At 51.7% G+C, this 14519-nt stretch overlaps 1 long non-coding RNA gene across 1 annotated transcript in view; it reads left to right on the top strand.

Annotated features, from left to right (window-relative positions):
* Nucleotides 1–14050, top strand: part of LOC135710669 (uncharacterized) — a 161381-nt gene extending 147331 nt beyond the window's left edge. Inside the window, exon 3 of the long non-coding RNA XR_010518439.1 lies at nt 13938–14050. This is a non-coding gene — a long non-coding RNA (uncharacterized LOC135710669). The remainder of the gene's footprint in view (nt 1–13937) is intronic.
* Nucleotides 14051–14519: the final 469 nt, after the last annotated feature.

Genomic DNA, 14519 nt, shown 5'->3' with positions numbered 1-14519 from the left:
GTTGTTGGATGAGGCCTTCTTCCGGATCTCGGCGTATTCGGCCCGCTTCGGACAGGCCTTACTCGTGGCCTTGTGGGCAGCACCGCAGTTGGCGCATGTGGGAGCGGCTTCCTCGATGCTGTCGCAGTCGTCGATCTTGTGGTTTTTGCCGCATTTGATGCAGCGGCTGGCCATGCGGCAGTTCCTGGTGCCGTGCCCGAACAATAGGCAGTTCGAGCACTGAGTGACGCCACGGTGGGTTGGCTTATACCGCTCCCACTTCACTACGATGTGGAACAGTGTGCGTGTCGTATGGAGATCCTTCACGGTTGTGGAGTTCTTCTGCAGATGGACCAAGTAGAGCTGGTCACGATACTTGATGGCCTTGCTGCGGGTCATCTTGTGGATTTCGACCGGCTTGAGGCCGTTCGCCTTAATCTCGTCCATTAAGGTGGTGGTGTCCATGTCGTGGAGCCCGCGCAGCACCACTTTCAGCGGCTTGGTGGCCTCGACGTCGTGGGAGAAGTACTCCAGCTTCATCCTGTCCAAGAGGGCCTGGACTGCGTTGTAGTGATTTTCGGCCGAGACCATCAGTTTGTAGCCTTCCGTGCACCGTTGAATGGTGCAGCGAAGGCCCTGCTTAATGTAGAAATCCAGCTGCTCCCATAGCCCGGGAGGGAAGCCCTTCACATAGAAGGGTGGCAACTTAACTTTTTTAGGCACCGTCTCAGGGTCCGACTGCGGCTGGGCTCCGTTCTGCAGGGCGGAGAACGGATTGTTGCTCAGCAGCTTTTTTGCTGCCGATGCGGTGGCGCTGATGTCTTCAGGTCTGGGTCGTTTAGTTCCGGGAGGCCCCGGCTGCGGGTCCGCAACGCCTGTCGGGACGGGCAATGGGGTTTTCTTCTGCTTCTTCTGAGCTGGCTCGGTGGTCGCGCCGTCTCCTGGGAGAGTCTGTTTTCCCGGTAAGCCGGCACTCGCGTTACCGCGCGATTTCTTACCCATGGCTGGGACAGCGAGAGCGTCACTATACAACGCGGAGCTAATTCGACTTGCGAACGAACGAACGAAACTAGAGAGAATTCAAATCGACTGAACTGCTCAACAGTCTGGCAGCGAATGTGATGAGCCCGGGTGGGGCTGCATGCGCTCAAAACTCTCAACGGTGCATAACGCACGTCGAAGTCGAACGCCGCGACCCAACATTGAGTATCTACGGGACGCCGAAGTTGCCCAGGACTACGCGCAGCAGCTGGAAGTTGTACTACCTGTCGTGATTTTCAGCGGGCCTGTCGGGTGCCTTCACAAAATGGTGTTGCTCCATGGTGCCAGGTGTGGGATGTATCAAGTCCGAGGGAGCCTTACTGGGTGTCCTGCTGTCCAGTACTGTCCGGATGACCACTGGGTTGTGATTCCAGTTCGCTTTGGGGCCGTGAGGTAAACTCAAGGAAACCCTCAGCTGGCCGAAGCGTATCTCTCACTGTTCGTCGGCCACGGAATATGGACACGGCTGCTCACCGTCCGTCGAGCAGATCCGCCGCGGATGTGGCACCGGCTGGGTATACTGGGGGTTCGTCGAATGGGGATTGCAGATCGCTTAAAGCCGTTGTGAGGTAAACTCAGAAAAACCCTCAGCTGCCTACCGATTGAATGAACCCGTGTGGGCACTGCTGCTGGTTTTATGGAGATGTGCTCTCCTCCGTCAATCGAATGAGCCCGTGTGGGCACTGCTGCTGATTTTTTATGGAGATGTGCTCTCCTCGCCGTCCGTCAATCGAATGAGCCCGTGTGGGCACTGCTGCTGGTTTTTATTGAGATGTGCTCTCCTCGCCGTCCGTCAATCGAATGAGCCCGTGTGGGCACTGCTGCTGGTTTTTATTGAGAGGTGCTCTCCTCGCCGTCCGTCAATCGAATGAGCCCGTGTGGGCACTGCTGCTGGTTTTTATTGAGATGTGCTCTCCTCGCCGTCCGTCAATCGAATGAGCCCGTGTGGGCACTGCTGCTGGTTTTTATTGAGATGTGCTCTCCTCGCCGTCCGTCAATCGAATGAGCCCGTGTGGGCACTGCTGCTGGTTTTTATTGAGATGTGCTCTCCTCGCCGTCCGTCAATCGAATGAGCCCGTGTGGGCACTGCTGCTGGTTTTTATTGAGATGTGCTCTCCTCGCCGTCCGTCAATCGAATGAGCCCGTGTGGGCACTGCTGCTGGTTTTTATTGAGATGTGCTCTCCTCGCCGTCCGTCAATCGAATGAGCCCGTGTGGGCACTGCTGCTGGTTTTTATTGAGATGTGCTCTCCTCGCCGTCCGTCAATCGAATGAGCCCGGGTGGTTTAAGTTTAGTTTAAATGATCTTTATTTTAGTTTAACTTGGACGATTACCATATAAATTTTTACTAAGTGATTTAATTGCTTTCTTCATCTTTAGGTATGGGCAAAATTCAAAATTTGTTTTATAGAATTAGTCCTAGACTTAGTACACGGTCGACCACCTTGGTGGGATTGGTTTGTTTTGTTTTTAGAATTTGAAGAGAAACTACTTAATACTACTATTTACAGCTTAAAACTAACCTACTCTACTATATACACTTAACCTACTATGTACAAATTGCTTATTAAAGCATGTTCAGAAAGATTGCATTTTTGAATAAATTTAGTTGTCATATCATCAATTTTGGAATCTACTTTGGGAATTTCTGCCTCTTGATGGAGGTCTGCTATTCTTGTGTCGAATGGACGATCTAGGATCATCCTCAACACTCTATTCTGTGCAACCTGGATTTTGTTCCTGTGGGTCTGAGCGCACGATTCCCACACCGGGGCGGCATAGAAGATCGCGGGGGCTATGATCTGTTTGTAAACAGCCAGTTTGTTTTGCCTTGAGAGGCGGGATCTGCGGCAAATGAGCGGATACAAACACCTAACCAAGGCGGAGCACTTAACTAGGGTTTTCTCTATGTGCGAGCGGAACAGGAGCTTCTCATCGAACAACATCCCGAGATAAGTAACATCAGTGGACCACTCGACCCTTGTACCATCCATTATTACGGTACAGGAGGGAGACGGTTTAAGTTTTAATGATTGTCTGTGAAGGAACATGATCGCTTGGGTTTTCGAGGCGTTGATTTTGATTTTCCACGTGGTGGCATAATCAGTAAAGGTGTCAAGGCATCGTTGGAGCTTGTTCGTAATTTCACGAGGCATCCTACCCTTGACGGCTATCGCGGTGTCATCTGCAAACAGAAAGAACACGCAACCGTCTCCTAGAGGAGGGATGTCCGACGTGTAGATGCTGTAAAGCAGTGGTCCCAGCAGACTCCCTTGCGGAACACCTGCTGGGATCGGAAATTGTCCCGAAAGGGAACTATTCAACGACACCCTGAACGACCTTTGCTGGAGATAGTTACGGGTGATTCTCACAAGGTATGGTGGAAAGTTGGAGTTACAAAGCTTGTATATAAGTCCGTCGTGCCAGACATTGTCAAACGCCTTTTCGACGTCTAACAAGGCCATGGCTGTGGACTTGGATACAGCTTTGTTACTCCGGATGTTATTCATCACCCGCACTAGCTGATGATTGGTGGAATGCCCCTTACGGAACCCGAACTGTTCCGGAAGAAGAATGTCATGTTCCTCCACAAACTTGTTTAGTCGGCTGAGGATCAATTTTTCGAACAGCTTGCTCAGCGCTGAGAGCAGGCTAATCGGTCTGTAGCTTGACGGTAGTGAAGGGTCTTTCCCAGGTTTGCGGATCGGAATGATTTTTGCCACCTTCCAGATGCTTGGAAAGTAGTGCAGCTCCAAGCATCTGTTGAAGGTGGCAGCTAGCAGCGAGTGCACCCTCGGGCTGAGATTTTTCAACGCTAGGTTGAATATTCCGTCAAACCCGGGAGCCTTCATGTTCTTACTGTATTTCAGCGCTGAGCAAATTTGTTCCTCTGTAATCCGTTCTTCTGGAGGGACGGCACAAGGGGAGGCATCTAACGTCAGGACGCACTGCGCAACCTGGTTCTCGAGTGGACTTGGGATTTTAGAGCCAAGCAAATGCGACTGGGCAATGTGCTCCCCAATCGCATTGGCCTTCTCTTCGTTGGTGATAAGCCGTTCGTCATTGACTCTAAGTGGTGGAATGGGCTTGGGGTGAGACTTCAGCACCTTGGCAACCTTCCAGAATGGTCTGGAACGGTCGTCCAGGTTCTGGACGAGCCGCCCGAAACTCTCGTTCCGGATTGAGACCATTCTGGAAGCGATCTGCCGATTCAGATCGACCATTTCGTATTTACGCTGCAGATCCCCAGTCCGCTGAAACTGGCGTCTACGAACATTTCTGAGCCGAATCAAGAGTTTGGTGTGGGAATCAATTGCTTGAAACTTACCCCTCACAGGAACTCGTCGAACGCACTCTTCGTCAGCCACGGATATGGCTTGATGGAGACCCTCCAGGGCCCGGTCGATGTCCTCCATTGTGTCGAGCGGTGGGTTGTCGTCGATGTGGCGGTCGACCACGCGTCGAAACTGGACCCAGTTGACTCGATGGTAGTCCTTCCGCTGGCACGGTGCAGGGGCCACGTTGTAGCCCAGCTCGGTCAGCACCGGTTGGTGGTCCGAACTCAGGTCGTTGACGGCAACCGGCTTGGCTAATCTGGTGTTTGCCATGAACAGGTCCAGCGTCGATGGGTTGCCCGTCGGTGATGTGAAGGTTGGTTCGTCCGGAAACCAGACGGAATAGAGACCATGCTGGGAATGGTCGAATAGCAGGCGGCCGTTCTGGTTCTGCTGGTAGTTCCGCCAGGCCTCGTGCCGGACGTTCAGGTCCTCTCCGATTACAAAGCGGGCATTGGTGTGGGTTATGATGGCAAGGTCGTTCTTGAACTGCTGTGCTGTACCATTGCTAATGGTACATTGCCGGGGGCAGTAGACGGCGATGAACCGGACGTTTCCGGTCGATGTTTCCACCTCAACGCCGACGGCCTCGATGATGGAAGTGCGGTAGTGGGGTAGGGTGCAGTACTTGATGCCTTTCTTGATGATGACCGCGACACCGCCTCCCCTGGAGCTGGTGCGATCAAGCCGGACAATGCTGTGGTCGGGCAGCCAGAAGCTGTCACCGGTCTTGAGGTGGGTCTCGGTGAGAAGGCCCACGTCGATGTCGTGCTTGCGGAGGAAGTCTGCAAGCTCAATGTTTTTCGCCCCTACGGAGCGAGCGTTCCAGTTGGCGATCTTTATGGGTTCACGGTCCATAATTAGCGACAAAGGAGATGATAGCTTGGAGCTGTTGTGTTCTTGTTGCGCAGGTGCGCTTGATGATGATGGCCTGGGCCAACAGTGTGACGATCTCATCCGTTGACAGCGGAGAATCGTCTGTAGCTTCACCGGTTGTACCGGCCAATCCCGGAGCAGGGGGATCCGTCGATGGCCCGGAGGCTTGACCGGGTACTGCAGCGGCAGCCAACTGTTGGTTGAGCGGGAGCGGCGGCAACACTGGAATTGGCCGTGGTTGGACCGGTGATAACGGAGGAAAGTTCTGCGCGTTGTTTTCCGGGACCTTCTTGCGACCGGGCTGGTTGTTGGATGAGGCCTTCTTCCGGATCTCGGCGTATTCGGCCCGCTTCGGACAGGCCTTACTCGTGGCCTTGTGGGCAGCACCGCAGTTGGCGCATGTGGGAGCGGCTTCCTCGATGCTGTCGCAGTCGTCGATCTTGTGGTTTTTGCCGCATTTGATGCAGCGGCTGGCCATGCGGCAGTTCCTGGTGCCGTGCCCGAACAATAGGCAGTTCGAGCACTGAGTGACGCCACGGTGGGTTGGCTTATACCGCTCCCACTTCACTACGATGTGGAACAGTGTGCGTGTCGTATGGAGATCCTTCACGGTTGTGGAGTTCTTCTGCAGATGGACCAAGTAGAGCTGGTCACGATACTTGATGGCCTTGCTGCGGGTCATCTTGTGGATTTCGACCGGCTTGAGGCCGTTCGCCTTAATCTCGTCCATTAAGGTGGTGGTGTCCATGTCGTGGAGCCCGCGCAGCACCACTTTCAGCGGCTTGGTGGCCTCGACGTCGTGGGAGAAGTACTCCAGCTTCATCCTGTCCAAGAGGGCCTGGACTGCGTTGTAGTGATTTTCGGCCGAGACCATCAGTTTGTAGCCTTCCGTGCACCGTTGAATGGTGCAGCGAAGGCCCTGCTTAATGTAGAAATCCAGCTGCTCCCATAGCCCGGGAGGGAAGCCCTTCACATAGAAGGGTGGCAACTTAACTTTTTTAGGCACCGTCTCAGGGTCCGACTGCGGCTGGGCTCCGTTCTGCAGGGCGGAGAACGGATTGTTGCTCAGCAGCTTTTTTGCTGCCGATGCGGTGGCGCTGATGTCTTCAGGTCTGGGTCGTTTAGTTCCGGGAGGCCCCGGCTGCGGGTCCGCAACGCCTGTCGGGACGGGCAATGGGGTTTTCTTCTGCTTCTTCTGAGCTGGCTCGGTGGTCGCGCCGTCTCCTGGGAGAGTCTGTTTTCCCGGTAAGCCGGCACTCGCGTTACCGCGCGATTTCTTACCCATGGCTGGGACAGCGAGAGCGTCACTATACAACGCGGAGCTAATTCGACTTGCGAACGAACGAACGAAACTAGAGAGAATTCAAATCGACTGAACTGCTCAACAGTCTGGCAGCGAATGTGATGAGCCCGGGTGGGGCTGCATGCGCTCAAAACTCTCAACGGTGCATAACGCACGTCGAAGTCGAACGCCGCGACCCAACATTGAGTATCTACGGGACGCCGAAGTTGCCCAGGACTACGCGCAGCAGCTGGAAGTTGTACTACCTGTCGTGATTTTCAGCGGGCCTGTCGGGTGCCTTCACAAAATGGTGTTGCTCCATGGTGCCAGGTGTGGGATGTATCAAGTCCGAGGGAGCCTTACTGGGTGTCCTGCTGTCCAGTACTGTCCGGATGACCACTGGGTTGTGATTCCAGTTCGCTTTGGGGCCGTGAGGTAAACTCAAGGAAACCCTCAGCTGGCCGAAGCGTATCTCTCACTGTTCGTCGGCCACGGAATATGGACACGGCTGCTCACCGTCCGTCGAGCAGATCCGCCGCGGATGTGGCACCGGCTGGGTATACTGGGGGTTCGTCGAATGGGGATTGCAGATCGCTTAAAGCCGTTGTGAGGTAAACTCAGAAAAACCCTCAGCTGCCTACCGATTGAATGAACCCGTGTGGGCACTGCTGCTGGTTTTATGGAGATGTGCTCTCCTCCGTCAATCGAATGAGCCCGTGTGGGCACTGCTGCTGATTTTTTATGGAGATGTGCTCTCCTCGCCGTCCGTCAATCGAATGAGCCCGTGTGGGCACTGCTGCTGGTTTTTATTGAGATGTGCTCTCCTCGCCGTCCGTCAATCGAATGAGCCCGTGTGGGCACTGCTGCTGGTTTTTATTGAGAGGTGCTCTCCTCGCCGTCCGTCAATCGAATGAGCCCGTGTGGGCACTGCTGCTGGTTTTTATTGAGATGTGCTCTCCTCGCCGTCCGTCAATCGAATGAGCCCGTGTGGGCACTGCTGCTGGTTTTTATTGAGATGTGCTCTCCTCGCCGTCCGTCAATCGAATGAGCCCGTGTGGGCACTGCTGCTGGTTTTTATTGAGATGTGCTCTCCTCGCCGTCCGTCAATCGAATGAGCCCGTGTGGGCACTGCTGCTGGTTTTTATTGAGATGTGCTCTCCTCGCCGTCCGTCAATCGAATGAGCCCGTGTGGGCACTGCTGCTGGTTTTTATTGAGATGTGCTCTCCTCGCCGTCCGTCAATCGAATGAGCCCGTGTGGGCACTGCTGCTGGTTTTTATTGAGATGTGCTCTCCTCGCCGTCCGTCAATCGAATGAGCCCGGGTGGTTTAAGTTTAGTTTAAATGATCTTTATTTTAGTTTAACTTGGACGATTACCATATAAATTTTTACTAAGTGATTTAATTGCTTTCTTCATCTTTAGGTATGGGCAAAATTCAAAATTTGTTTTATAGAATTAGTCCTAGACTTAGTACACGGTTGACCACCTTGGTGGGATTGGTTTGTTTTGTTTTTAGAATTTGAAGAGAAACTACTTAATACTACTATTTACAGCTTAAAACTAACCTACTCTACTATATACACTTAACCTACTATGTACAAATTGCTTATTAAAGCATGTTCAGAAAGATTGCATTTTTGAATAAATTTAGTTGTCATATCATCAATTTTGGAATCTACTTTGGGAATTTCTGCCTCTTGATGGAGGTCTGCTATTCTTGTGTCGAATGGACGATCTAGGATCATCCTCAACACTCTATTCTGTGCAACCTGGATTTTGTTCCTGTGGGTCTGAGCGCACGATTCCCACACCGGGGCGGCATAGAAGATCGCGGGGGCTATGATCTGTTTGTAAACAGCCAGTTTGTTTTGCCTTGAGAGGCGGGATCTGCGGCAAATGAGCGGATACAAACACCTAACCAAGGCGGAGCACTTAACTAGGGTTTTCTCTATGTGCGAGCGGAACAGGAGCTTCTCATCGAACAACATCCCAAGATAAGTAACATCAGTGGACCACTCGACCCTTGTACCATCCATTATTACGGTACAGGAGGGAGACGGTTTAAGTTTTAATGATTGTCTGTGAAGGAACATGATCGCTTGGGTTTTCGAGGCGTTGATTTTGATTTTCCACGTGGTGGCATAATCAGTAAAGGTGTCAAGGCATCGTTGGAGCTTGTTCGTAATTTCACGAGGCATCCTACCCTTGACGGCTATCGCGGTGTCATCTGCAAACAGAAAGAACACGCAACCGTCTCCTAGAGGAGGGATGTCCGACGTGTAGATGCTGTAAAGCAGTGGTCCCAGCAGACTCCCTTGCGGAACACCTGCTGGGATCGGAAATTGTCCCGAAAGGGAACTATTCAACGACACCCTGAACGACCTTTGCTGGAGATAGTTACGGGTGATTCTCACAAGGTATGGTGGAAAGTTGGAGTTACAAAGCTTGTATATAAGTCCGTCGTGCCAGACATTGTCAAACGCCTTTTCGACGTCTAACAAGGCCATGGCTGTGGACTTGGATACAGCTTTGTTACTCCGGATGTTATTCATCACCCGCACTAGCTGATGATTGGTGGAATGCCCCTTACGGAACCCGAACTGTTCCGGAAGAAGAATGTCATGTTCCTCCACAAACTTGTTTAGTCGGCTGAGGATCAATTTTTCGAACAGCTTGCTCAGCGCTGAGAGCAGGCTAATCGGTCTGTAGCTTGACGGTAGTGAAGGGTCTTTCCCAGGTTTGCGGATCGGGATGATTTTTGCCACCTTCCAGATGCTTGGAAAGTAGTGCAGCTCCAAGCATCTGTTGAAGGTGGCAGCTAGCAGCGAGTGCACCCTCGGGCTGAGATTTTTCAACGCTAGGTTGAATATTCCGTCAAACCCGGGAGCCTTCATGTTCTTACTGTATTTCAGCGCTGAGCAAATTTGTTCCTCTGTAATCCGTTCTTCTGGAGGGACGGCACAAGGGGAGGCATCTAACGTCAGGACGCACTGCGCAACCTGGTTCTCGAGTGGACTTGGGATTTTAGAGCCAAGCAAATGCGACTGGGCAATGTGCTCCCCAATCGCATTGGCCTTCTCTTCGTTGGTGATAAGCCGTTCGTCATTGACTCTAAGTGGTGGAATGGGCTTGGGGTGAGACTTCAGCACCTTGGCAACCTTCCAGAATGGTCTGGAACGGTCGTCCAGGTTCTGGACGAGCCGCCCGAAACTCTCGTTCCGGATTGAGACCATTCTGGAAGCGATCTGCCGATTCAGATCGACCATTTCGTATTTACGCTGCAGATCCCCAGTCCGCTGAAACTGGCGTCTACGAACATTTCTGAGCCGAATCAAGAGTTTGGTGTGGGAATCAATTGCTTGAAACTTACCCCTCACAGGAACTCGTCGAACGCACTCTTCGTCAGCCACGGATATGGCTTGATGGAGACCCTCCAGGGCCCGGTCGATGTCCTCCATTGTGTCGAGCGGTGGGTTGTCGTCGATGTGGCGGTCGACCACGCGTCGAAACTGGACCCAGTTGACTCGATGGTAGTCCTTCCGCTGGCACGGTGCAGGGGCCACGTTGTAGCCCAGCTCGGTCAGCACCGGTTGGTGGTCCGAACTCAGGTCGTTGACGGCAACCGGCTTGGCTAATCTGGTGTTTGCCATGAACAGGTCCAGCGTCGATGGGTTGCCCGTCGGTGATGTGAAGGTTGGTTCGTCCGGAAACCAGACGGAATAGAGACCATGCTGGGAATGGTCGAATAGCAGGCGGCCGTTCTGGTTCTGCTGGTAGTTCCGCCAGGCCTCGTGCCGGGCGTTCAGGTCCCCTCCGATTACAAAGCGGGCATTGGTGTGGGTTATGATGGCAAGGTCGTTCTTGAACTGCTGTGCTGTACCATTGCTAATGGTACATTGCCGGGGGCAGTAGACGGCGATGAACCGGACGTTTCCGGTCGATGTTTCCACCTCAACGCCGACGGCCTCGATGATGGAAGTGCGGTAGTGGGGTAGGGTGCAGTACTTGATGCCTTTCTTGATGATGACCGCGACACCGCCTCCCCTGGAGCTGGTGCGATCAAGCCGGACAATGCTGTGGTCGGGCAGCCAGAAGCTGTCACCGGTCTTGAGGTGGGTCTCGGTGAGAAGGCCCACGTCGATGTCGTGCTTGCGGAGGAAGTCTGCAAGCTCAATGTTTTTCGCCCCTACGGAGCGAGCGTTCCAGTTGGCGATCTTTATGGGTTCACGGTCCATAATTAGCGACAAAGGAGATGATAGCTTGGAGCTGTTGTGTTCTTGTTGCGCAGGTGCGCTTGATGATGATGGCCTGGGCCAACAGTGTGACGATCTCATCCGTTGACAGCGGAGAATCGTCTGTAGCTTCACCGGTTGTACCGGCCAATCCCGGAGCAGGGGGATCCGTCGATGGCCCGGAGGCTTGCCGGGTACTGCAGCGGCAGCCAACTGTTGGTTGAGCGGGAGCGGCGGCAACACTGGAATTGGCCGTGGTTGGACCGGTGATAACGGAGGAAAGTTCTGCGCGTTGTTTTCCGGGACCTTCTTGCGACCGGGCTGGTTGTTGGATGAGGCCTTCTTCCGGATCTCGGCGTATTCGGCCCGCTTCGGACAGGCCTTACTCGTGGCCTTGTGGGCAGCACCGCAGTTGGCGCATGTGGGAGCGGCTTCCTCGATGCTGTCGCAGTCGTCGATCTTGTGGTTTTTGCCGCATTTGATGCAGCGGCTGGCCATGCGGCAGTTCCTGGTGCCGTGCCCGAACAATAGGCAGTTCGAGCACTGAGTGACGCCACGGTGGGTTGGCTTATACCGCTCCCACTTCACTACGATGTGGAACAGTGTGCGTGTCGTATGGAGATCCTTCACGGTTGTGGAGTTCTTCTGCAGATGGACCAAGTAGAGCTGGTCACGATACTTGATGGCCTTGCTGCGGGTCATCTTGTGGATTTCGACCGGCTTGAGGCCGTTCGCCTTAATCTCGTCCATTAAGGTGGTGGTGTCCATGTCGTGGAGCCCGCGCAGCACCACTTTCAGCGGCTTGGTGGCCTCGACGTCGTGGGAGAAGTACTCCAGCTTCATCCTGTCCAAGAGGGCCTGGACTGCGTTGTAGTGATTTTCGGCCGAGACCATCAGTTTGTAGCCTTCCGTGCACCGTTGAATGGTGCAGCGAAGGCCCTGCTTAATGTAGAAATCCAGCTGCTCCCATAGCCCGGGAGGGAAGCCCTTCACATAGAAGGGTGGCAACTTAACTTTTTTAGGCACCGTCTCAGGGTCCGACTGCGGCTGGGCTCCGTTCTGCAGGGCGGAGAACGGATTGTTGCTCAGCAGCTTTTTTGCTGCCGATGCGGTGGCGCTGATGTCTTCAGGTCTGGGTCGTTTAGTTCCGGGAGGCCCCGGCTGCGGGTCCGCAACGCCTGTCGGGACGGGCAATGGGGTTTTCTTCTGCTTCTTCTGAGCTGGCTCGGTGGTCGCGCCGTCTCCTGGGAGAGTCTGTTTTCCCGGTAAGCCGGCACTCGCGTTACCGCGCGATTTCTTACCCATGGCTGGGACAGCGAGAGCGTCACTATACAACGCGGAGCTAATTCGACTTGCGAACGAACGAACGAAACTAGAGAGAATTCAAATCGACTGAACTGCTCAACAGTCTGGCAGCGAATGTGATGAGCCCGGGTGGGGCACTGCTGCTGCTTTTATGGAGATGTGCTTTCCTCGACGTCCGCCAATTGAATGCCGGGAAAAATGATAATGCTTGATCTTATAGTCAAGCAATCGTAATCATCCAGTTTTCGGAGGACACAAACAGATGTGATTAAACAGTAAGTTTACTTTTAGTTGTTATTTTATATTTTATTATTATTTATATTATTATGAAAACACAGCATCACTTTCCTACACTACCCACGAAAGAGCAGCTTGGCACAGCTTCTCTTGAAGATGGCTGGAGGGACATCCGTTCCTCCATAGGTAGTACTGCTGCAGCGGCACTAGGTACTGCAATCCCGGACCGAAGAAATGACTGGTTTGACGGCGAATGCAAACTGTTAGTAGAGGAGAAGAATGCATCACGTGCGAGAATGCTGCAACACCACACGAGATTGAATATGAAGCGATACAGACAAGCGCCGAACAGACAAAACTCGGTTTTCCGAAGGAAGAAACGTCAGCAGGAAGACCGAGATCGCGAGGCGATGGGAAATCTGTACCGCGTAAACGACACACGGAAGTTCTACGAGAAGCTAAATAGTTCGCGCAAAGGCTACGTGACGCAAGCCGATATGTGCAAGGACTTGGACGGTAACCTTCTCACAAACGAGTGTGAGGTGATGGAGAGGTGGAAGCAGTACTATGACGAGCACCTCAACGGTGAAGCAGCAGAAAACGAAGGTGGCACGGCAACAGACCTTGAAGCACGCACAGAAGACGACAGGCTACCGCCCCATGATCTTCAAGAAGTTGAAGAGGAGATCGGTCGGCTGACGTACTTTCGAACTTTTCAGTCTGGGAGCACTTAATATTATATGACATGTTTGTTTACGTTTCATCCTTTATGCCAAAGATGGATTCCGTCACGTGTAAGATTAGGTATTTAGGTGTTTAGTTTAAGATTTGTCACACATTTCAAAACCTTCCTTCTTCCTCCCTTAGAGTGTGACGTACTTAGTGAATCGTCTCTTGGTGATGCTTATAGATCACGCATGGATCAATATCGAAAGTATTTTAGAGCATCGTTATATTAACAGTAGCCGTCCCATTTTTTTCACGGTTCGGGTTTGGCACCAAAACCAAAAAAACGTTCGTTTTTGGCACGGATTTTGAAAATAAGGCATGTTTGCTCCTTGTGATAACAATTCTCAATAAAAAAAAATAATTATTAATAGCGGCTTTGTCATAACAATGACTCACGATGGTCCAAAATCAACAAAATCATAAAATAAATTTCAAAATAGACCTGTTCGATTTTGGCTACCCAACATTTTCTGGCATGTTGCCAAAATCGAACCGGTACTGTTATATAAATTAAACATTGTAATCTAGTCGGCAGAAGTTCACCAAATGTTCCACTCATCAGTTCTTTAAATTCTTTCCGGCTCTGACTCCAACACGTTGACTACGACTCCAACTCCACAGCCCTGGTTTCATTCCGTTATCATACATGGAACTTACTGATATGATTAAAAAAACAACTGCACTTATGAATATCAAAACGTGCCATTTGGTGATCTTAAGACTCTACGTTCCAACCACAACCACGACCGTAAAATATAAATTGCCTACGCACGGCAAGTGCAGAGCAAAAGATACTTATGGTATCCGTTTATTATCGTCTACCTAGAATGCGTCGGAATTTCCATTAAGGAAAAAGGATCCTTATTTACGGGAGCTAATGTAATTTATGATTAAAATTCACCTTTCTTTAATTATTTACAGATGCAAATGAGCAGAATTTGTGTCCGGCAAGCACTGAGGATAGCCTGGAAATCAATCTTCCAGGGACGGAGATAGAGATAAAAGCCCCAGAGAGCTGTACCTGGCCCAACGCATTACAGGTGAGTGGAAGGAAAAATATTTTCACATCACACCCAACTCGCGCTTAATTACGTTCGGAAAGTCCCTCGCAAAGTTAACACACAGAATAGGAACACCACAACTGCGATTGGATTTCTAGACAAGTGGGAAAGATTCTTCATTCTGCGTCCCTTCCTTTTTGGTTTGAAGAGGTGATAATGGATAATGGAAAAATAAAATTAGACGGATGCTCAGCTTTGCCGATGGGTGGTCTGAGCACAGCAAGAGGCAATTAACAGTGGTTACAATAAATCATAATTTATGCTAATTAGAAAGCACTGCAAAAGTCAGTAACCATTATTCATTTGAATGGCACTGGACGGCTGGAGTCTGGCAAACGGACAGTGCTGTGAGGCTTACAATAGTAATGATGGAGAAAATGCGGAAACGATTTGAAGGCAGATTTATTCAGAATGAAACTCATATATTGATTGTGGCAAATTA

Source organism: Ochlerotatus camptorhynchus, unplaced genomic scaffold (assembly GCF_037179485.1).
Source record: "Ochlerotatus camptorhynchus isolate MF236.1 unplaced genomic scaffold, CSIRO-AGI_Acam_v1.1 ptg000398l, whole genome shotgun sequence".
NCBI classification, from domain to species: domain Eukaryota; kingdom Metazoa; phylum Arthropoda; class Insecta; order Diptera; family Culicidae; genus Ochlerotatus; species Ochlerotatus camptorhynchus.
This window is presented reverse-complemented; position numbering and strand designations above follow the sequence as displayed.